The sequence below is a fragment of the Talpa europaea genome (assembly GCF_964194135.1).
Source record: "Talpa europaea genome assembly, chromosome: 10".
In the NCBI taxonomy this organism is placed as follows: Eukaryota; Metazoa; Chordata; class Mammalia; order Eulipotyphla; family Talpidae; genus Talpa; species Talpa europaea.
Window position 1 is genome coordinate 9610660 of NC_140077.1, and position 25064 is coordinate 9635723.

At 40.3% G+C, this 25064-nt stretch overlaps 1 protein-coding gene across 2 annotated transcripts in view; it reads left to right on the top strand.

The window, feature by feature from the left end:
- Positions 1–25064, top strand: part of GFRA1 (GDNF family receptor alpha 1) — a gene marked incomplete at both ends in the record, with an annotated part of 202135 nt that overhangs the window by 35754 nt on the left and 141317 nt on the right. The gene's annotated exons all lie outside the window — the stretch shown is intronic.

Genomic DNA, 25064 nt, shown 5'->3' on the forward strand with positions numbered 1-25064 from the left:
TGCTGTGAGGTTGTAGGGGGTGTTCCTCTATGTTCAGAGGTTCAGTGGCCTTTTCTACAGATCTAACAAGATCCGTGGCTGCTCAACCAGAGGTCGCCAATAACATTCTACTCCTTGTAAGGGGAAAAAGAATGTGCACTGTGAGACTCATTTCTTATAAAAAGGAACTTGTGGCTCAGATAAAGAACCTTTAATTTAGCAACCCAGGGATATTCTGGGCAACTTAAGTTTTTCAGATAAACTGGCCATTATAGCTACGTGTCTTTTCCCTCTAACTTGGGAAATGAGCTCCAAGGGTATGCTTTGGCTTGGTTGTCTGCTCTGTAAGAGCTACAGATGACCTCACTCAGTGGGTCTGGAGCTCAAATACTGAGATTACCTCTGAGATACTGGATACTCTTCTAGGTTAGTGATATAGGTCCTTCTGTTAGGGAGAAAGGATGTCCTGCACAAACTCCATTCAGCCTTTGTGGATGCCACCCCCACTTCATCAAGACACTGGGAACTACAAATCCCATGATCCCCAAAGGGAGGTTGCAAGGACCTAAGGGCAGAGTCAAGCAGCCATTTTGCTCTGGCTTGTGAATGTAACCAGCCATGTTAGTGGGGTTGCTCACTTTCTCTTGGCTCATGCTGTTGGCCAGGCAGGTTTGGTCTCTGCGGATCATTTGGGATACCAGGTCAGTGGAACGGGTAGGACGCATTAAAGAATTTATCTCTCTCTCTTCTCCCTGAGTTGTTCATTTCTTCATTTCCCTCTCCCTTGTAAATAAACCTTTTGTTAACCTTTTGCATGTGCCTGCAGTTTAAGTCCCCTGTAAGCACACTGGTGAGGACCAACAGTCAGTAATCCATATTATATTGGGTTTGCCCTGTAATACTTCCACCACCCCAGGCCTCCAGGGACCCTGAGTATAATAGTTTATATATGTATATATGTGATATTAATTACATTGCAGGATGCCTGTGTATATGAGTGACATGAAGAGACCAAATGTATTGTCCATGACCGCTGAGTGATCTCATGCAGGGCATGACTGTGTCTGTAGGCTTACCTCTATGAAGAGGTAGCTATATTGGACCAAATGAATGGACTTCCCTTCTGTGGAGTCTCTTTTGCTGTGTACCCTAAGTTTAAGCTGTACTCCTGAGAGTCCAGAAACACCCATGTCAGATGAAAAAGGCTCACTGAATTTGAAAATGCCAGCCTCTGTTTCTCCAAACCAGATGCTGTCTGTCTCTAAGCTTGTCCCTTTGTTTCACTGGGCCCCACATGCTGTTAGAACTAGGTGTCACCGTAATCAGATGAGAATTGGGTAGGTTCCTATAGCTAGATGTTCTTTCTGGGGTGCCAGATGTCCTCTGGAGGACATAAAGGCACCTTGATCAGGCATTTTCTTGGAAAGGTCACCAAGAAGAGTGACAGAGGTCAGTGGAACCCTGTTCAGGGTTAGTGCAAAAAGTGCAGTTCTACTTTCTCTCAAACAGAAGGGAGACTCAGAGACAGAGGCTGAGGAAGCAAAACCAAAGGTGCCATACTCAAAGATGAATCAATATACTTTTTCCCTTTCTCATCACCCACAGTAAGAAGCACCAATTACAGTAAATGACAGCCTTTCCTCCCAATCCATGTTCAGTATAGTCTAGGGAAAATAATTCTTTTTTCCCCTTTAATGTAAAATGAACCTTTAGCCATAATTTGTGTTGGCGGGGGGGAGGTGAAAAATATTTGTTACTAGGCAATGTATTTAGAGCATTTCATTTTCAAAGAGGAAGCTAGTTGGGCAGGGCAGATGCCCTGAAAGGAGGAAGCTGCTGATAGCTTGGGAGTTCCTGGTGGGTGCTGGCTCCAGGTGACCCGGGGAGCTGGCTGTGTCTGGAGTAGGGACATTGTCACCAGAGAGAGCTGTGAGCCATGGGCGTGTACACAGAGGTCAGCATCTGTGTGGCCCTAGCTAAGCTGCCGCGGTATCTGCTCAGGGTGTCTCATGCTCTTTGGCGAAATGATGAACTGGATTGCCCTGAGCTTTTGGGAGTGAGTCCTGGAAACTCCCTGAAGCAGGAATCCTTCTACTTTAGTATGTCTACACACTACAGGTGTATGCAGGGAGCTTACAAACTCAATTCAAAATGATTACACCTTTAAAATAATAATAAGAAAAAATACCTGAATGGCTTCCTAGAATCCTGATTTGGGCCTGAACTTCAAATAACTTGTTCTTCATGAAGCTTGACCACTACCTCACACCATACACAAAAATCAACTCAAAATGGATTAAAGAACTAGACGTAAGACCTGAAACCATAAAATATATAGAAGGAAATATAGGCGAAACACTACGTGATTTGCACATCAAAGACATCTTTACAAACACATCACCCAAAGCAGTGACAGTGAAGGCAAAGATAAACAGCTGGGACTACATCAAATTAAAGAGCTTCTGCACAGCAAAAGAGACAATAACAAAAACAAAGAGAAACCCCACCAACTGGGAGAACATTTTTGCACCCAACACTAATGATAAAGGACTGATCACAAAAATCTGCAAAGAGCTGATGAGACTCAACAACAACAAAGAAAATAATCCAGTCAAAAAATGGGCAGAAGAGCTAAAAAGAAACTTCTCTGAAGAGGAAATGCAAATGGCCAACAGGCATATGAAAAAATGTTCAACATCACTTGCCATCAGGGAAATGCAAATCAAAACTACCATGAGATACCATCTTACACCAGTGAGAATGGCACATATTAAAAAAACTAGCAACAACAAATGTTGGCGAGGGTGTGGAGAAAAAGGAACTCTTCTGCACTGTTGGTGGGAGTGCAAACTGGTCCAACCACTGTGGAAAGCTGTGTGGAGATTTCTGGACCTACTAAACATAGAGCTTCCATATGATCCAGCAATTCCACTCCTAGGTCTTTACCCAAAGGACACAGAAACATCAATTCCAAAGAACACCTGCACCCCTATGTTTATAGCAGCACTGTTTACAATAGCTAAGCTTTGGAAACAACCCAAATGCCCAAAAATAGATGACTGGATCAAGAAGATGTGGTCCATATATACCATGGAATATTACTCAGCATTCAAAAAAGATAAACACATGCAATTTGCAGCAACATGGATGGCGCTGGAAGGGATCATGCTCAGCGAAATAAGCCAAAAAGAAAAAGAAAAATACCGGATGGTCTCACTCATAGCAGGAATCTAGAAAACTTAAATAAGGGACCAGGAAAATGAATAACTATAAGAAAGTGAAAATCAAAATCAACAAAAAACTATGAACCAGAGACACTTTTAGGGGGGCGGGGGCGGGAGGGGAGGGATTGGGGTCAGAATGGGGGGGCTGCAATTGTATGGGGAATATAACAATAAAATTAAAAAATAAATAAATAAATTCACATGCTGAAGTCCTAACCACCAATACTGCAGAATGTGACTCTTAAAGACACATTAAGTTAAAACAAGGTATCCAATGTGACTGATGTCATATAAAAAAGATTAGGGCACTGACAGAGCAAAGACTATGTAAAGATTTAGGGGGAAGACAGCTATGTACAAGTCAAGAAGAGAGCTCTCAGAAAAATAAACCCTTTTCGTAGCTTGATCTCAGACTTTTAGCCACCAAAATTAAGAAAAAATAAATTTTTCTTTAAAAAAAAACAAAAAAAAAAACCCAAATAACTTGTTCTTCAAACTGACTCTATTTAATTAAAGGTCAGAGATCTCTGTGGACTCCAAAAGATGGGAAACGCATGAAAAGTCAACTTTCCAGCAGTTCTCTCTGAATTGGCTTTTCAAAGCTGGAACTCAGAGCGGTGGCACCCTTTTCTTGGAGGTTATGGGAGATTGTGGTTTGGGGTCTTGGGTTTGGAGATTGTCCCTAACCCTCCTGATTGCTTTTTAACACCTTCGCTGAATTTAATGATTAAAATGTGTTCCACTTCAGAAAACTTCAGAACAAGCTGTAAAAAGTAATTTGCAATTCTTCCTTTCTCCATATCTATGTCGAATGTGGTGTTTAATTACTCTATAATAGCTTTTTGTTCTGGTGATTTGTTACAAAAATAGACAAGTCCATTATCATCATTAAACACCAGGATTAGTATTTTTTTTAAAATTAGGAATCATTTAAATATCTTAAAAGGTTTGAGGAAAAATGACAGAGAACTTTTCTTTGAGATATGAAATTTGAAACACAATACTTTGATATTTACAATAAATGGATTCATTTGAATGGTGTATATTTAAAGAGAAGTCAAGGCACTAAAATACTCATCTCTTTAAATCACCCAACAGCTATTTAAGACAAGATCTTGGAGCACTGCCAAATTACACTCTGTAATGTATATTCCCTGGGAGGATGAAATCGCTGGTGTTTTTGCTCACATTATTTCTGAATAGGATGGAATATGTTTAATTTTTAACCTGTTTATTTTAACAGGTTCCTGAGCCCAACATTGGTTTTGTATAGATTAACATAAAGGGAGACAGCTCTCCTACCTGATCCACCCACCAGTTTGAATGTTCAGATTGTTAAGTTTTTGAATAAGAAATAGTTAGGTTTGCCTTCTCCTTTATTTCCCCTTGGGCTATCCTGTTCATTCTGGGGTCCTGATTCTGTTACAGGACAACCCCTGGGTGTATCTTGGAAGCCATGATGGGCACCAAGGTATACAGGGCAATCTCGATATAAAATGAGTTGCCTGACTGTGGGTCCTCACCTGCATGCTTAAACGGAACTTAAACTTCAGGCACACACAAAAGATTAACAAAAGGTTTATTTACAAGGGAAAGGGAAATGAGGAAATGAACAACTCAGGGAGAAAAGAGGGAGATAAATTCTTAAAAGCATCCTACCCATTCTGCTGACCTGGAATCCCAAATGACCCACCAAGACCAAATGCTGCCTGGCCAAGAGCAGGATCCAAGAGAACTGCCCCCACTCACCTGGCCAGTTAAATACCCAAACAGAGAAAATGGCTGCTTAACTCTGCCCTCAGGTCCTTGCAACTCTCCCTTTGGGGATCATGGGATTTGTAGTTCCCAGTGTCTTGATGGAGCATGGGTGGCATCCACAAAGGCTGTATGGAGTTTGCTCAAGACATCCTTTCCCCCTGACAATTTGACCCCGATGAGCTGTGGATGAGCCACATTTGAAGGACATCTTTCTGAAATGGTTGTGTTCGCAGAAGGCAGTTCAGTTGATTCACAACTTGCCTAGATTGGTCTTAAAGAAACTTGTGTGCCCAGGTCTTGATTTAGGTGTTGTGGAAATGTGAAGTCACGCTTGTCACACAGCATTAGTTTTTATATCATAGTTAGAAATTAAATTTATGGGTATCTTCCAACAGATTATTTTTCTTTGCTAAGCAGGTGAGTTGGGAAAAAGTTGGCAGCTGTTTTTAGTTAAGATAAAGCCCTGGAATTTGGAAGGGGAAAAGGTGAATAACGTTTTTATGACAGGGAAAGAAATGCATTACTTAATCAAAGTAGGTTTAGAATAAGAAATCTTTACCTTGATTTACCTAACATATATACATTTAAAAATACCTTTCATAAATTATATCATTTGAATCCACACTGAGATACAGGTGGTCTTGGATATGATAGGAAGACACATGTGCTGTGGTGTCTACAAATGTGTAATATCAATCATGACATTTTAGTGGTTTTAAGCAATTATTGAGTTTGACCTCATTAAAAACATGAGGGATCTGAAACTTAGAAAATTTCTATCACCTAACTGGTGTCCCAGAGCGAGCTGGTGAAAAAGTGGGTGGAAATGCAGATTCTCTATCAGACCCCAGTGACTCTTGGAAAAACCTTGGGGGCAGATTTTGGGGCTGCTTGATCACATCTTAGAGATGCACTTGCCATTCCAAAGTCTGATACTGCTTTCAGGAGTCCCCTTAAAGTTCAGCTGTGTATGTTTTACTTCCTTGCTCACAACTCAGAAGTCTTCATGGTTCCCCACAGAATGAATTTAAAAATAGGTATATATAATATATTAAAAATAGTTGATAAATCCATATTTTTCTTCAAAACACATTCTAAGTCTTTTTCGCTTTGTGATCTAGCCCCGTCCTTCCTGTTCAGCTTCTCCTCTGGTCTCCTCCCCTGAGAACACCAAGATGCACACATACCCAGAGATGTTCTGTATTGCCACACACCCCCAACTTCCATCTCGTCTGCTCTGAGTGTACCTCCTCTCTGAACCTTACTGAGTTAATTGCTGCAGTTGCTGCCTACTTTCATAGCACTTTACTTGCTCATAACTTTGATCATATACTTGTTCTCTTTCTGTGCTGTAATCTGTGTGGAATGCATGCCTAGATTCCTTAATAAAGGCTGGTAGGGGCTCTATTTATATGCATGGTCTCTGTCTAGTAGTTGCTCAACAAAACATATTTATAAAGTTGAAGCTAATCTTACTGAGATCATCAAGAGTTTTCCCTGGACTGACTAAAAAACAAGATTTCGACTGAGAATTGATATGTAAGTCCTTTAATCTGTGTCCTCACTGTACCAATTTTCTGGAAACTCATGGGGAGCAGATCTCTTCCATCTTAGGAGATCATGCCATATAGTGAGAAGAACTTGGACTTTGATCTCAGAGAAACCTAGTTTTGAATTCAATTCATTCATTTGTATCATTGTGATCTTGAACAAGTCAGTTTCCTTATCTCTAAAGTGGGAGAATAATACTGTTCTTTCAGGGATGCTATAAGGATTAAGTCAGAAAATATGTATTAAGTGCTCGGAAATAAAGTAGGCACACAGGAAATGGTGGTTCTTAGAATCATCTTGATGTGTCAGGAATCCCTTTGGTTCGATGTTATGCTTTATTTATTTATTTATTTATTTTTTCTCTAGGTTTTTTTTTTTTTTTAGATTTATTTACTTATTTATTTATTTATACAAGCACTGGGTACAGTCAGAAGTGTGGAAGGGTGAGAGAATTCACCAGAGCCAGAGCGGGGAGCAGAGCAGGCAGAAGGACCGAAGTACACTGCTGAGGGGAGCAGCGGGCGGCAGGAGAGGTCTGCGCGCCATGTGGGACCCTCCTCCAGTGGCCAGGGAGCAGCTGGGGATCGAACCAGCACTGCAGAGGCTGCGGGCAGCTTCCCAACCCAACACTCAACCGCTGCGCCACTGGGGAGGCCCTCGATGTTATACTTTAGACAGATTTATAGGTCCTCACTCAATCTATTTGCAGCTTGATGTTGCCCTTTGGATTGATGGTATTAAATACTGACTGGGACCTCCAGAAAACTGTCAGATGGGTGGGTGACTCTGCTTATGAATGGATGGTTTGGGAAAGAAGAACATGGCCAAAAGAAGTTCCTAGGGAATTCTGGGTCAAAGACACAGTTGGGGCTTGGTTTTAGATCTCCAGGGGAGTCTAGGTTAAGAACTGTCTCCCAAGGGGTGTGAGGTAGGGATATAGGACACTGTATTTTTGCACATGGATTTCCCTCCAACACATAGATTTGCATCAGAAAGAACTGATTAAGATTAACAATCTTCTTGTCCCCTAGAAAAAAAAGAATAAGGAGGAAGTTGATCTGTCCATCTATCCCGCCCGCCATCATGAGAGCCAGCTGTTTTAGGCACTGATGTATTTGCTTACTTTGTGTACATATGGGGTGAGAGGCTATCCTACAGCTGATTGTCTACGTAGAGGCTTCATGGATCTGTACTTTAATCTAGGAGAGGAGCCACCTCCTCATCTTCAGGAGTTACTCTAAGTAGCCGTCCTTATTGAAAACATTGTGCAGCAACTTAGGAGGCTGGGGAGCGTCATTGTCTTAGGAACAAGACACTGAGTTCACTGCCCTTCTGTTGTCCTATTTCCTTCCATATGGGACCATCGTATCTGTCTGACCCTATTGTTTGTCCTTGATGGATCAGAACTGAGGATTCTGTAGGCCCATGAGGGGCCCATGGTATCAACTTAGAGTATTGACTCCTTTATAACTAATGTGCTTTGATGCAATTTTGCAATTTTTACTGGCAATTCCACCTTAGACTACGAAATAGAAATACTTGAGCTTTCTTTGACACAAAATTGACTAGTTGGCTAATCAGCTGTTTTGACTCTGTCATCACTGCCCTGGTCACTTGGTCCCATTGCCTGATGACCCTTTGTTTATCTATTACCAGTATATTCATTTTCCATTGCTGCTTTAACAGATTACCTTACATGTAGTGGCTTAACCAACACCAGTGGATTATCTGGCAGTTCTATAGGTCATAAGTCCAGTATTTCAGTTTCATTGGGCTAAAATGGGTGGCAGCAGGGCTGTGACCTTTCTGGTGTATCTCAGCAAGAATCCATTTCCTTGCCTTTTCCAACTTCTAAAGGTCACCTGCATTTCTTGGCTCCTGGACCCTTTCCTCCATCTTTAAAATAGTAACATAGCATCTCTTTGACCCTTGCTCTGACCAGACATCTCTCTAGGAAAATGTTCTCCACATTTGGGGATTCATGTAATTGGCTTGGACCCACCAGATAATTCAGAACATCTCCCCAGGTCAAGGTCCATAATTTAATGACACTGGCAAATTCCCTTTTGCTATGCAAGACAACATAGTCACAGGTTCCAGGAACTAGGACATGGCATTTGGGGGGTTGTGGGGGCATTATTCTGCCCACTCACTGTAGCTTGAGAGAGAGGGCTGGTACGCTGCTCCCTTCTTTGGAATTTTCCAGGCCTCCTAGGTGTCCTCAGCTGGAGATGATTGAGATACCTTTAAACTTCTTTCCCAAAGGCTTCCAGACTTTTGTTGGTCTGCAATGCCATTTTCATCATAATTCCCTTAACTTTCCCAATCATACCACCCAGGGCTTTCTAAGCCAGTCAATTGCATGCTGACTACCTGTCCTGGGAGGTAATGGGAGTAGTGGGAGGAGAGTGGAAAATGAGGGCTTTGATTACCCAAGCCCTGATGAAACTTTTCTGGAAATAGCCACGTCACAGCCAGTTCTTAGGAAAGTCTAAGTCCAAGTACATTTTGTAACAACGGCTGAAATTTGAAGACATCTCAAGCCACAAACCAGCTCCAGAAATGAGCTTTATTCTTTGCAGCACACTTTGCCCCAAACACAGGCCCTTCAGTATCAGTTGATAGGTACTCGCCGAGGGGCACTGCAGAGGGCAGAGATTGTGGCACGTTCTTCTTGGCATATCCTCTCTGCCCGGCACGACATGTGACCTGCCCTTTGTGCTAGGTGCAGCGAGGTACATGGTGTGCTCTCCTGTGGAGCTGCGGAAGAGACGGGCCTGATGTGACAGGGCAGGGAGCTGAGTGCCCAGATCCTTATTTCTACTCATTGCTTGCCCAGGAGCAATTAAGGACCTGAGATAGTTTGTCTCTGCTTCCATAATGCACAGAACGGAGGCAATTAAGCCTATGAAACTGTCTTCTATTTCACTATTTCAGTTTACTAGAGATTCAAACAAATGTAGGGGAGAAATTTAAGAATATCTCATTTGAGGAGGCAGCATTCTAATTCATATATATATATATATATATATATATATATATATATATTCTTTTTTTTAATCACCCCTGCCTTCTATTCCCACAGCACTCATGAGGGACTAGTATTTATGGAAGGAAAGAAAGATGACACACTAGCCCCATGCTTTTTAAGGGCATTAGCTGTGGACTCGGACAGACCCAAGGTTGAATTTTATGGCCCTGGACACATGGATCCACCAGGGGAAAGAGAAGCAAAAAGCTCCCCCTAAGCAATTTGGGGTTCATAAGTAGGGATGCAGGGGAAACCCTCACAGATGACATACAAAGCCCCCTTCTGGATGAAAGCCTACTGAGAAGAAGTTTTGTTTCTGGGAAAACTGGTCTGTCATCTCCATTTGATCTTTAATTATTTTCAAAAGGCAACTCCTTTCATCATGAGCCCTCCAGAGTTCAGTCAAAGTTTTCTGGGCCTGCCTTATTTGGGAAACATTTGTGCTTTGTGAAGATTCAGACACGCCAATATTTAAGAGGCCGTGCCGGGGATCATCATCTCCAGTCCAAGGAACCAGTTGGCAGAGACCAGCAAACAAGGAACCTTTTGTGCCTCCATAATTGAAGAGCAGCAGGCATTTTATAACTGCTGAGTGGACTTCAAAGTTAATTACCATTGAGAACTCTGAATAAAATAATCCTATGCAACACTGGGGAATCAGGAAAGTTTCAGGCATTTATTTATATTAAAGAACTGAAACTTGCACTATCCAGTAAAAATATAAGGGGAGCCACAGAGGTCACTGAAAATTTTCTAGAACTATGTTCACAACAACTGAAAAACATGGGTGAAATGAATTTGAATGATACATTCAGTTTCACCCAGAATACCAGTTCAGTGTGTAATTAAATAAAAATAATTATTAATGAGCTATTTTCTTTGGGTGTTGACTGAGTCATTGAAATCCAGTGTCCATTTTACACTGGAGCACATCCCAACTTGGACATGCTGTGGTCACATGCTCCGTAGCCACACGTGGCTAGGTTTTGACTGAAGCAGCAAGAGCCATCCCTGGAGAAGAGAGATGCTGTCCTTTATCTGTGCATTGCTTTCTCTGCACCTACCAAGGTAGAGGCTGACATTCCCAATCATTAGGACTCCTTTTTCTCCCCATCAAGCAGCTTTATTGAGATATAAGTCACACACCCTGCAATTCACCCATTTAAAGTGTCCAGGTAGGTGAGTTTAGTATATTCACAGAATTGTGCATTCATCTGATCATCACTTTTGAAATGTTTTCTTTATCTTAAAAAGAACCTTCACTCTTCTTACACCACCATTCCCTCAGCCCCTCCAGCCGTAGGCCACCGTTCATCTATTTTCTGTCTCTGGATTTGTCTATTTTGCACATTACGTGTGAATGAAACCACACAGTATGTGGTCTCTTGGGGCTGGCTTCCCTTATGGACCAGAAACTTTCTAGGTTCGACCCATACTGTAGCATTTTTAGTACTTCATTTCTTTTTATTGCAGAATAATACCCACTGTATGGATACACCATGTTTTATTTATCCACTTACCAATTGACAAACATATGGATCATTTCTATTTGAGGGCTATTGTGAATAATGCTGCTGTCAGCATTTATGTATAAGTTTTTGTATGGAAAAGTGTTTTCCTTTCTTTTGAGTATACATCTTGAAGTGGAATTGCCAGATCATATGTCCAACTCCATATTTAACCATTTGAAGATCTGCTAGACTCTTTGCTGAATAGTGGCCACAGCGTTTTACATCCCCACCAGCAGTTTACAAGGGTTTCCATTTCTTCAGATCTTTGCCAACACTTCTTAGTATCTATCTTTTTGATTATAGCCATAGGAGTGTGTGAAATTGTATCTCGTTGTGTTTTACTTTCCTTTGGAGAAATGTCTGTTGAGTTTCTTGCCCATTTTAAGATTGAGTTGTTTATCTTTTTATTATTGAGTTGTAATAGTTCTTTATGTAACACAGGCACAAGTGCCTTATCAGATAGATGAGTTGCAGTTATTTTCTATAATTCTGTGGGTTGACTTCACTTTCTTAAAACACAAAAGATTTAATTTTGATTTTGTCTAGTTTGTTTTCTCTTTTCTTGCTTGTGCTTTTGATGTCATAGTTAAGAAACTATTGCTTAATCCAAAATCTTGATGATTTATATGCCTGATTTTGCAAAGAATTTTTATAATTGATGCTTTGATCCATTTTGAGTTAATTTTTATGTATGGTATGAGATAAGGGTATGATTTAATCTTTTGCTTGTGAATATCCATTTGCCCCAACACTTTTAGTTGAAAAGATTATTACTTTTTTTCCCCACTGAATAGTGTTGTCAAAATTCAATAGATCGTAGCTCTGAGGTTTATTTCTGGACTCTTAATTCCATTCCATAGAGCTATGTATCTGGTTTTTATACCTTTACCTTACTTTCTTGATTACTATAGCTTTGCAGTAAGTTATGAAATCAGAAAGTGTGAGTCCTTCAACTATATTGAACAATCCTTCAAGATTGTTTTGTCTCTTTGGGATCCCTTGAGATTCCATGTAAAACTTAGCACAAGCTTGCCCATTCCTGCAAGGGAAATTGGAATTTTGATAGTTTTGTGCTGAATCTGTAGATCCTTTTGGGGATTCTTGCCATTTTTAATACTATTAAGTCTTTCAATTCATGAATAGGAGCCTTATCCCAATTTAGTGCTTTTTCTACTACTCTTCCTCAGAGACATCATTGCTACTATGTGAAACTTTGCAAAAGGACCTTGCAAAGGTCCTTTACCTGATAATTCTGAGAACAGAGATTGTTAGACCTACAGGGAAAATGAACAGAATAGTTAAAGCACCTCTGAGGAGCTAGAAGAATCAGATATGTGGGAAATTTATTCAGAATTGGTACTTAAAATGCACAAACTTAAAAACTTCAGTGATGCTTAGGTGTAGAATATTTAGTACAAGATATATCTTTTCTACTGTACATAACTAACATCCAGTTCCAGGAACTCATGTTCTCAATGTTTTATTATGACACATTTCAAACACAAGTTGAAAGAATATCAAAATACCCACAGACTAGATTCTTTAATTTGAATTCAGTATTTGTTTATGTATTTTACTTATGGTGAAATGTACTGATCTGAAATGTACCATTTGTGAGTTTTGACAAATCCATATACTTGTGCAACCTAAACTCTTACCATGATATAGAATATTGCCATCTCCCCAGAGTTTCCTGATTTCCCATTTTAGTCAGATACAACCTCTTCTTCCCAGCCCTTTAAAGGCAACTAATGGTCTCTTTCTTTTCCACTATAGTTTAATTTGCCTATTACAGAATTTTATATAAATGAAACCACACAGTATGTACTCTTGTATAATGCCTCTTTCACTCAGTGTAAAATTTATGAGATTCATTTATGTTGTTGTATATATTACTATTTTTTTGTTCCTTCATAGTACTGTTGAGTATAACATTTCTCTGTGTTATACCTATATATGCAGAATGGCTAGATCATGGTATAGGTGTATGTTTAATTTTGTAAGGAGTTGTTAGATCTTTGCCCAAAGTAGTTACATTTTGCGCTACCACTAACAATGGATGAGAGTTAGAGTTACTGTTCATTCTTGTCAACATTTGGTGTTGTGCATCTTTTTTATTTTGGCCATTGTGGTGAGTTATACATTTATTACTGTGATTTGAATTTGAATTTCCATAAGACTAGTTAAGACTAGAAAAATTAGACACTTTCTGTATCCTTATTGGCCATTTATGTATCTCCCTTTGTGAAGTATCTGTTAAATGTTTTGCCAATTTTAAGAGCTGGATTGTTTATCTTTTTATTAATGAGTTGAAGTTCTTTTCCTACTGTGAATATCAGACCATCATTAGATAGAACTTTTGTAAATATTGTCTCTCAAAAATAGGGTATTGATATATATTTCTAAGAGTGTTCTTCATTAAGCAGAAATTTTTCATTTTGGTGATTTTTTTTCTCTTCTTGCTATTGCTTTGTCTGTTTCAGAAATCTTTACCTACTTCTAAGTTATGAGGATATTTTTTTTCTCTAAAAGTATTCTCCTTTTAGCTGTAGGTTCGTGACACATATGAATTAATTTTTCTGTATGGTATGAGGTAGGAGTCCTAGTTTGTTTTTCTCTTTATGGATGTTCTAGTACCGTACAATGAAGAGCCTTGGATTGCATTAGTTAATTTGTCAAAAATCAAGTGATTGTAAAATTCAAGTTCCTGGGTTCTCTGTTCTGCTTTATTGATCTATTTATCTGTCCTAATGCCAATAGCAGTTTTGATTAACGTAGTTTTGAAGTTCAGTAATGTCAGTCCTTCAACTTTGCTCTTCTTTTTAAACATAGCTCTGGCTATTCTAGAGTCTTGTATTCTTTATAAAACTTTGAAATTGGATTATCATTTCCTGTGCAATCTGGGAGTATGTTGAATCTATAGATCAGTTTGGGAGTAACCAATCTCTTAACAATATTGAGTCCTTCAGTCTGTGAATATGGTGCCCATCTCTCTCTGTGTATCTCTTCTTTGATTTCCCACTGACTCACTTCTCCTGTTGCTCTGTATCTGTCATTTCTACCCTTTGAGTGTTACAGGGCAGTTGTGATGAGAGTGTGCGCTGTTACAATCGATTGCCAGTGGGATCTTTGGCAAATTAACTTACTGGTAAATTAAGATGATAATGATATTTGCTGCATAAAGTTTTGGTGAACATTAGATGAAATAGTCAAGTAAGCTTGTTAAAAGGAGGATTTAGTGAATGTTGGTTATGTTTAGGGCTGCCCTTTACATCCAGCTCAGGTTGTACCTGGTTCACGAAGCCTGCTCAGAGCCCCATACTTGAATCTTCTCTCTTTGTCTCTGTAGAATTCATGTAGAATTTTTTACCTTTGCTTTAGCTACTCCTTGACTGTAAGGACCTTCCTGCAATTCTTACCTTCCCTTGGTTCCATTCATTCATTGTTCCTGAAAGTGTATCAGCTCCAGTGGACACTAAAATTATCAGGAAATTTGCATGTGTGTGGTTTTTTCTGAGTGTGATCCCATCCATCATCTTGTTTTTTTCCTCTAAGAAGGAATTAAGGCAGGTTTTATTCTCAATTACTGATGAGGAAGCTGAGGTATCCCAAGTGAGACCATTCATAACCAGCTACAACTAGAGTCCAGCTCTCTGGACTTGAAGAAATAACCTTGATGCTTCAGGAAAATACATATATACAAAACAGGACTAAAATTTCTTATGCTCTGGAAGACAACACAATCCCCCTTTTCAGGGCAAGCCAGCCACAAAATCCTTCATGAAATTATGTTCAGATTTCATGACTCTGTTGAGCCAGTGAATAATATCATACAAGTTTAAAAGAATCTTAAGTGGCCAAATGAACTTACACTTCTTTTTTCAGAATGATACTCAGGTACGATCTGTGGGGCTCACTCATTGCTTGTTGACTCATCTTCCCATGGATGAAAATGTGTGGCTGGAAAGTGTCTGCAGCTCTGGGTATCTGTGCCACTTGGCTCTCTGAGCCTGGCCTCATTGTCCGAGAGCCGAGCCCAACTCGAGGTCCTGCAGTGACAGCTGTGACGTGGGGTGCAGGAGAGAGAGGAGCCAGCTGGCTACCAAGCTTGGGAGTGGATAACTTTAAAAAGATGTGCTTGCCCTCCAGGAAGACCTTTGCTCTAAAATATTCACGAAGTACCTATAGTTCATGTTTAATTATTATCTCTCAGCAACCTGTGAAAAATACTAGCCCTTCCCTGATATAGAGTGTGGGTAAACTTCGAGGATAATACTTGTGATAAACATTGATCCTGCTTCCAAAGGAACAAATCTGACTAGAGAGAGTGAATGCTCATTGGTAAAAATGTTGTCCCCTGTCAGTTCCTTCTGTTGCTTTACTTCATGCTGGAGACTGGGGTTCTGAAGGCTAGGGCCTGGGGCCCTGAAAAGCTGAGGGACTGGGGAGCTGGAGGGCGGGGGAGTAGACTCAGGCAGATGTCATTGGACTGCTCTGATCATTCAGTTGCTGAATTCAGGCAAGTACATTTTATTCATCCCAATGAGCATAGTTGCCAGAATGTCAGAGAATTTTGCTGATCTTAATGATACCCTGAAACTTAATTTCTCACAAGTTCCTCTTTATGTTACCTGCTTTTACCAAGTGTCAGCCACAGTGTTAAGTCTTAATAAGCTTAGTAGCCTCCAATTCTTACAACTCACAGAGGATCAGCCAGAGATGCTGACTGAGCCTGAGGCCATCCAGAGCCAGGAAGACAGCCTGGGTGCTCTGACCTCAGGTTCCCAGCGCGTGTGTCTCTGCACCTTGTCACCTCATCTTCTGCCCCTTCCCCTCCCCCTGCTTCTCCGCCTCTGGGTCAGTCACGTGCCCTGGATTTATTATTCTCCCTCTCCCTGGAATTCTTATCTTTTCATCTCGATCTGCGCCCTTTCTCCATGTTCTTATCCTTTCTTTAGCCATTGCCAGAAATCTGTTGCGATTGTTGCGTATTTATTTTAAAAGGGAATCTTAAAAAGTTTTTTAAAAGTCGAGGTACATTTAGCTGGTTTCTGCAGTTATATCCCATATCCACAGATAATAAAGATAAAAAGTGTTTTTGGAGTTCTAGGAAAATGGAGATTATGACATTGAACAGTGAACTCTCTGGGGGGGGGGGGTTGGAAGGAGTGAGGTGTCTCTGCTTGTTCTTCTTCCACACCTCTGTCAACTGAACTGTCACTGAGAGACAGGCTGGCCTAGTGCCTGCCAGTTTGGGCTCTGAACCCCAGACCCTTTTCTTCCCTGTGACCTTTGGCAACTTTGTTAACCCCTTTGGGCCTCTGTTTCCTTACCTGTAATATGGGGATAGTAACAAGAGCTACCTTTTAGGGTGATTCAGAGGATGAAGGCAATTGATGTAAAGTATGTAAATAGTCCTTGATATAGATAGAAAGCTCTGTAAACATTCTAGTTATTATTAATGTTGAAATGTACCTGTCCTGCTCTAATAGTCTGCCTTGGGCTTGGGGATGTGAACAGACACAGGATCCTGTTACCACGAAGTTTTAAGCTCAGTTGAAGAGAAGGAGAGAAATTTACAAGTGCACAGAGAACAGGTAATGCAGGGCCACATAGCATCCTAATGACAGACCCTGGTGATGTTCATTATAGAATGTAGAACTGTGAGGGAGTGCAGAGATTTTCTCATCAAACCCTTTTTGGAACCCAGGGTGCTTACATGATTTGTGCCTGTTTATTCTGGGGGCTTTGGGGAAGGTGGGGTCAGGCCATAACCTATACCCCTGGAAATGAAGGTCAGGCCAGAGCATGTCACATCAAGCCTTCTCCTTAAAGACGTGGGCCAATTTGCTGAAACATATTTACTCTTAAAGCATTCTAATCAGCAATGCTTGATGTTGGGGGCAGCTTCTCTGAACTCAGACCTTAATTGTCTCTGGCTCCTGGGCATTCTCCTGATAGTAATTTGTGCCAAGCCATCAGAATAATGATGATGGCCATTGTCTTATGTTTACTTTAATGATGTCCATCCCGGTAATGATCACCTGGCAAGGAGAGGTTTGTTCCGCTGGATATTTGTAAATATCTAGTTTGAATTTAGGAGACTGGGTAACCAATCCTATTAAAACCGGATCTCGCAGAACTGCTGGAGGAATAGATATGTGAAAAAAACAATCAGTTGGCTTGGAAATGAAGATGAAAGAGCATCTTTCAGGAAGTCTATGTTGGGGGGGTGCACATAGAAATTGATTTGAGAAGGCACTGTAACCTTAAAGGTTTCAGCTGCTTCATAATTTATCTGTAATGGGAAAAATACTCTACCACCGAGACAATATCTGGAGATAAATTTGAAACCACCAGCCGTATTATGGATGTGTTTGTGGATGTATACGAATGGCAGGGAATGAAGGTTTTTTTGTCTGTGGATGTAATTTAGTGTGAACAAGATGAGGAATAAGCTACATGGAGTAGAAGCCCATTTGCTGTAATATGTGTAATTTTAAACTTAACACCAACATGTTTTAGAACTGGGAGGGACCTTAGAAATTATCTTATCTAGTAGAAATCAGACTGCAGATGGAGGAACTGAATCTCGGAGATGAATGGCTATATAGGCCTGCAGTGTAAACTTAAATCTTGATATTTAGACAATTGGGTTTGGACATGTTTAGGAACATGAGAGCTGCCATCCATGGGCTCACTTTTATTATATTTCCCAATGGCACTGTTGACCAAAGTTGTAGCTGAGTTCTTCAGAAAGATGGACCAACTCCTTAGCCCTGTGCACATGTGGATGTCTCATGAAAATATTTTCTGACTCTCAATTAATAATTACATAAGTTTGGGGAAATCCAAACATTGTTATTTGTCAGCATCCTCTTTTGTTTGAGCTGTTCAGGTGGCTTCTTGTGATTTCTCACTTAGCTGATTTAAAAGAATTCAGAGAAATCATGTGTGCTGTTCTTTTCAAAGAAAAACACTGGTTGCTAGAGGGATTGAGTTTAATATAGCTTCATATCATAGAGGTTTTAATAATGCAGTCTAAAGTATTTGTACATGAATTCATTAAGCCCAGATTAGTCTTATTATAATTACTCAAGAAGTAATTCAATTTAAGAGAAAACATTTTAAATGGATATAAAATACACTGTTAGCTGGGAAGCCATACTGTTCTACTTTATCAGCTCCATAAAGTACTAGCAGATTTGAACATAACTTTCACAGTATACAGAATGCAATCGTAAAAAGTATTATTCCTAAATCTATTTTTTTATGTTCTTTCAGTAGTTAAGAGCTTTATCCCTCTCTGCTAGGAATGAGATATACTTGGGATAGAATGTCATAAAAATGTTAGGGACTTACTGGCTTGCCTACCTTGCACTGCCTTCTCAAGTCAGTAGGAATGATGGGGTATAGGCATGTGGCCTAAGATAGCCCCACATTGGCAACATGTTCCTGAGAAAATGTAGCTGGAAGATGCTTAGAGCTTTTCAAAATTTTTTTCCTACTTACAAATAAAAGGCATTTGTTTGACTGTCATGTATCTTCTTAGATATGACAATGACAGGCAAAGTGTGGGACTTCATTTCTCACATGGTTAGAGGTGAGGGAGGTTGGGAACAAGGAAAAGCATAGAACTTTCCTGGGTCTGAGTCCAAAACAAGACAGAGAAGAAAAAAGAGAGTGAGACACCAGGCCTTTCAGCATTAAAAATAGGTTAGTTTTTGGCACAGAGAGCAAGAGACTGAGGAGGGGGGCCTTCCGGTTAGTCGTTAATAACCAAGACTCACTGGGCTCCTCTGCTCAGTCGGAGTCGCCTATGTGCCTTGGAGAAGCTGGAGTGTGGCCCTGTGGCCACCTGGCTGCCTGAGCTATCTGGCTGTGGAGACACAGAAAACTAATCAGAGTCTCCGGTGGTGCCGTGGAGACCAAATGGGCTCTGGTGGTGCCCTGGACTCTGGCTATGCTCCAGGAGAGCCCAGACCTGCACCGGACAGGAAGGGGCTCTGTGTAAGTGATTTGTTGTGTTCAAACTTTAATTTGTTTAGTAAAGCAACAGAACCCTTTTCTCAGGCAAATTCTTCTCAGAACCTCACAGAGTGGGTTTAACTATGAATCGCTACCCCTTTTGAGCTCTAGGCCCCCAGGGAGTGTGGGGCCAGGCAGGACTGGGTAAACCCCTTAAGTAGTGAGCCCCTTACGTAGTGATCTTGAAAAATGGTGACAGGTTCCGCGGAGGCCAGCAATGTCAGAGGAGTAAGTGGCACCAAAAATAAAGGTCAAGTCCTGGGCTTTTGGACCTTTTGTGTTCTAATCACAATCCCTGAGATCATTGGTATTGGCAAATAGAATATCATTGGATTTCCAATGTCAAAGATTAAAAAAAATTCATTACTTCACAAGGTAATATTTGAGAATTGTATTGTTTTTTAATAGTATGTAGTTACATGATGGCAAAAAGAAATTTTGACAATCATTCTATTTCCATAGAACTTCCTCTCGTGATACTTGTGCAGGGCTATATGAGCCACAGAGGTCTTTCAAAAGGTAGACAGTTCATAAGTATTTGTTGACTAATATCACTGCTATTCATAGAAGTCTTTGGAGTACTAGTAATTGTACATTCTTATCCACATTATCTGATTAAATATCCAGAGAAATTCATAAAGTAACAAAAAAATTACATATTTGGTTGTCTTCATGAATCCTGAAAGGTAAGTTTTATTATCTTCATTTTACAAATGAAGAAATTGAGACTCAGAGTGGTTAAATAGCTAGCTCTCCTTGGCTAGGAGGATGGATTAGCGAGGATTTGAACCTAGTCATTTGTCTGCCAGGTCTGTGTGCTCTAAGCTGATTAAATTATCCAACATGATCATCATGCTATCCTTGTGATGGGGAAAATTCCTATTCCTACCCAACCTGATGTATAGATGAGAATATAGGCTACACGAGATTTCACCCCAGGTTTACACCTGGTGAGAGGCTGGGACCCCATCTTTGGTCATTGCGACCCAGTGGCCACAGTCATGTAGTGACTGCCACTGGGTCATATGTGGGAGAGAAGCAGTTCACCCTGTCCCCTGGGGGAGCCATCTTTTGGACCTAGGCTTTATCACTTAAAAGCAGAACTCCTGCGGAGTGCTGGCAGTCAGAATGGAAAACATGGGTGGGCTTCATGCTTTGGTATAGAAAAGAAAGCATTCACTTCATTCCCAGAGATTTGCATAAGTATACAGACTGAATTTGAGTTTCTCTTCATATGCATGTTCAGAATTTGCTGGTTTTGAAATTTGACAAGGGAGTAACTCAACTGATCTTGGACTTGACTCTAGTTAATGGTGAACTTGACCCCATTCAGGAAAGCAGCATTCATTCCAACTGCTCCTTACATCCCTCTCTTTGCTCCTGCATAGTTGGGTCCGAGTAAAATTTACAGTGCTTTCCTGTAAAAGCACTTGTACTTGAAAGAGAATTTTCTTTCAGTAGCTCAAACCACAGGAGGACTCACAAGACAGCTGTCTCCCCAGGTGAGACTTCTTAAATGGGAGTTAAGTGCATGCATTTTCAAGAAACTAAACTCCCCTCATATATAATTTAACCTAGAAAAGAAAGCAAAATTGAGAGAGTCGTATGATTCCATTGTTTGAGAACTGGTAACTTTGCCTCCCCCGTCTTGTGGAAGTTGGACATGCTTTCACTATTTGGCATATCTTTAGTGCTTGGGGTGTGGTTAAGTGTGATATTGTAATAACAGTGAGGGTTTCTCTAACCATAGTTATGGATTGTGGATTGAAATAGTAAATTATCCTGAGCCGACTGAATGGGCAATAAGACTGCCATCCAGTTCTCCTCATAAAATAAAGCCATAGATACATAAAGGGACACTGACTCACTTAACCCGAGCGGCTCTGTGCACTGCTAATTATTAACCCCGGCAAAGAGAGGGGTTTGCTCAGATTGTCGTTAAATCATTTTTAATGGCGGTAAACACTAGCCATGTGGATGAGGAGCTCTCAAGAAAGTTTTTAATCAGCCACATTTAGGAATCACTGGCCTAATTGCCATAATTTATTAATAATAATAAATATTCTCATGGCTCTGCCCCTTAAAGATCCAGGGGTGCAATCTCTCAGCTGTGTAAGAGGAGAATACTCCTTGATGTTCATTGCTAGTGGAAGAAACTGGACATTGAGGCTAAGAAAGTCTGAGTTTCTTCTTTCTTCTTTTCTTTTTCCTTCATCTGAGTCACCAGCTTATACATGCCTTTTCATCTATCTATAGGAGCAGCATGGCTCGGGGTGGGGGTAGGGCGGGAGAACAAGCTTTCTTTGTTCATGTGAATCATTGGGGTTGAGGTTTTCTCCCTTGGGGAGTGGGTATGAGCAGAGCTTTGTCTGAAGAAGTTCATTTCCTCTGCACCAGTGTCCCTGGCGTCCTTGGGGCTCAACCTACCCTTGGCTAGGGTGAGGATGGGCAACTCCCAACTCTTTATTGAGGTGTTTTCTAGGTCCTGGGAGAGCAGGAAAGATGGCCCCTGTCTTACTCTCAATGACTCCCCAACAGCTGATGGGAAACGTTTGTTTAAATTCTGTCCTACATTTTCCCAAGGCTGCGGAGTGGGTATTAAATTATCCCCAGGTCCTCAAAGAGGAAATTCAAGTTCAGAGAGTGCAATAAGTGATTGACTCCCAAATAATTTTTAGTGGTTGCTTAGACTAAAAGGATACTATCACACCCAAATTTGAGGCCTTTGGATCTTTCTAAATGACTCATCTCTCTAATTTAACAGAGGATGGTGGACATGGAGTGTAGATGCTAAGGAGATTTCAATGACTGATTTCATCCGAGGCTCACAGTTTGTGTGTGTGTTGAGTGTTTCTAAAATGTAACCGAACAGCACAGAATCTCCCTTTTCTCACTTATTTTCCATCCTTTTGTTCATGAATTAGTTGAGCCCTAGCCTGGATGGGTGTTTCAGTATATAGAGGTGGAATTTTAAAGGTGTACCCAAGCCATTATTATACAGAGCAGAAGAGCTAAATAATGCTAAGGATGGAGTGATTTATCTCACAGCCTACAAAAGACAGAAATTTAGAGTGTAAATTACAAGATAACTCATGGGTAAAATTGTTGCAATATTTATACTAGTGTTTATTAAAATTTACATTCAAATAAAAAGGTGCAAAATGCAAATGAAGCCGAACAGTGTTTTTTAAAAAAATCTAAAATTGCATCTGTAAAAATCAAGAGTTTTGTGGAATAGAAGATATGAATAGTGCTCTATGTAAATTTGTCTGCAAAAGCCTGAAATATACAATGGGATTGGAAGGAATAAAGTCACTAAGTCACTGCCTGAACTTCCTCCCACTTGGCCCACTGATTCAAATCAGTTCTAAATTTCGAAGGAAGTGCTCACTATCAAAAACCCTGGAGAGGAGGTTGAGGATTCTGGACGGATGTCCAGCCTGGATCATTATTTGAAAGACTAATCTTATTTCACTGATGTTTTCAAGGTTGGAAATTTTTGTCTGAATTCATTAGAGGAGAATGATAAATCTCTAATTTGTACTTTGATAATAGTAAGGATGAGATTTTGTGCTTCATTAAGGTTAAATGAATCTCATGTAGTCCTGACTTCCAAGTATGACCTTGAGAAAAATCTTTTAACTTCTCATGGACTCAGTTTCCTCATCTGCAAAATGACGAGGTTGAACCTGATGAATGCTAAGACCGACCAGCTCCTCTCCTTCCCTCTGGTGTGGGAGCACACCCTGGCGGGCAATCAGGACCCACAAAGGTGATTAAGGCACATAACTCTTGTGCTCAGGAGCTCATGGCCTACATAAATAACTAATTATAATATGAGCTATAATTGCAACTTGCACAAATTACTGGAAGAGCACAGAGGCGGAAACAGCGAATTCCCTCTGTGTGGGGATAACTGTGAGGAACTTCACAGTGGCCGTGACATTTCAAAGCCAAGGAGGGGGTTCTTCCAGGTGTGCAAGCTGATCAGAGGGTGGGTGGCTCGGATTGTGCTTTCCACTAGCAAGATCATGTAAATGTGGTCTTTTCGGGGAGCTGGATGTGGTCCTTCTCAAGGTAATGTTTCCTCAGCTCTAGTCATGGGACCTGGGCTTTTGGTGACCTGGTAGGAACTGATGTTTCAGTTGATAACTGACAAGTTTTGTTGACGATAGAGCTCTTACATAGTTATTAAGGCGCAAATAACTTAAGTTTTAAAATTCAGTTTATAAAGGTAAGACATGTTCATTGTTAAAAATTAAAACATTACAGAATACATCCATAAGGTTAAAAAAATGACCCCAGATCCCATTACATAAAGTTAAGTATTTCTCTGATCATCATCACACCTCTGCCTTCATGTTGCCAGAGAGGTGCACGTGACTGGGCATATACGTTTCATGTTACTGTCTTGATTTTTTCATTCAAAAGTAATCAAAGTCTGTAAATACCCATTTTAAATGGTTGCACCACCATCCATTGTCAGGAACATTTTACTTTTGGTTTAATTACCTTTTGACGAACAAACAAGCAAGTTTCATTGTTTTGCCATTATACCTAATGCTATGATGAACTTCTTTGTAGACTTCTTTTGTACCTTCGGCTATTTCATTAGATTACATTTTTGGAGGTGGTATTGTTAGATCAAGGAATGCATAGTGAACATTTCCATACATACTGTGATACTATCTTCTACAAGATTTGTACCTGTTTATAATCCTATCAGCAGGGACTGGCTCACATTGAGGTGGTGCTGGAGTGTATCTGCCTGCCAGTGCTGTCATAGTACTGAAGGAAAAAGTATGAGCAGGCAAGAATACTTTGGGGATTGTTGGGAACAATGGAAGGGCTGAGCTAAGTGCACCTAAGACAAATCAGAAATCACCTGGGTAAATACACCTATGTTCATCAAGAGATAGGTACAGCAGTATCAGTATTTCTGATTGGCAAACACTGAAAATAACCCAAATGTTCATGAGCACTAGAAGATATAAAGTGTGATATAATCACATGGTGGAATACTATACAGTGGTGAAAATGGATGGTCAACTGGTCGACTACATGTTATAGCATGGACAATGTCCCTGACCTGCTGGGCAACAAGGCAGACAGAAAAAAGTTATATCAGTCCACTTACATAAAGTTCAGAAATAAGGAAAACCAAATGTAAGGTGTTACAAGTCATGTTAGTAGCTACTCTTTGTGGGATGTTAGTTAGTGACTGCTTGTTTATGTTTTTGCTCATTGTATATTTTCCACAAATAGATGTAGTGCTTGGCATACAGGCAACTGTATGGCCTCACACATACTTGTTGAAAACATTTTTTCACCTTTTAACAGATTTTGATCTAGGATTTAATATGAAGACATGGTATCATTAGTTGTGAGCTGTAATGTAGAACATTCACACCAATGTTTCATTTGTCTATTTCAGTATGGAACCACCTTGTTTGTCCTCTCTCTGTGTGTTGTTACTTTTGTTATTTTAAGCTAGTCTAGCAGGTTAGTAGTGGGTAAGAAGAAGGTGTCTGGAAGCAGACTTGGTTCAATCCTGAGATCATGCCTTGCTCCTCTGTGTGACCTCTCTGACCTTCCCCAGCCTCAGTTTCCCCATTTCTACAATGAAGATAATATCTTACAGAGCTGTTATGAGAGTAATCTTTTCAAATGTTGCATGTTTTGAATATTTCCTTAATGCTGGGTTCTGTTCTAAGCCCTTAAAACATAGGGCATAATTTGTTTAATCTTTCTAGTATGCTATCTATTTGTGGTTTAGGGAACTGTAAGCCACAGAGTTCATAAGTGTGGAGCCAGGATTTAAACCCAGGCAGCTTCATTCCAGAGCCGAGCTCTTAACCACTGCCTCCCAGTGAAAGGAAGTATTGTGTGAAGAGCGCTTAGCAGAGTCAGCATGTTAGCTGTGCTTATCATCCCTGTCATTCTCAGCATCATTATTAATACATTGTTCTCTTTTCTCTCTCC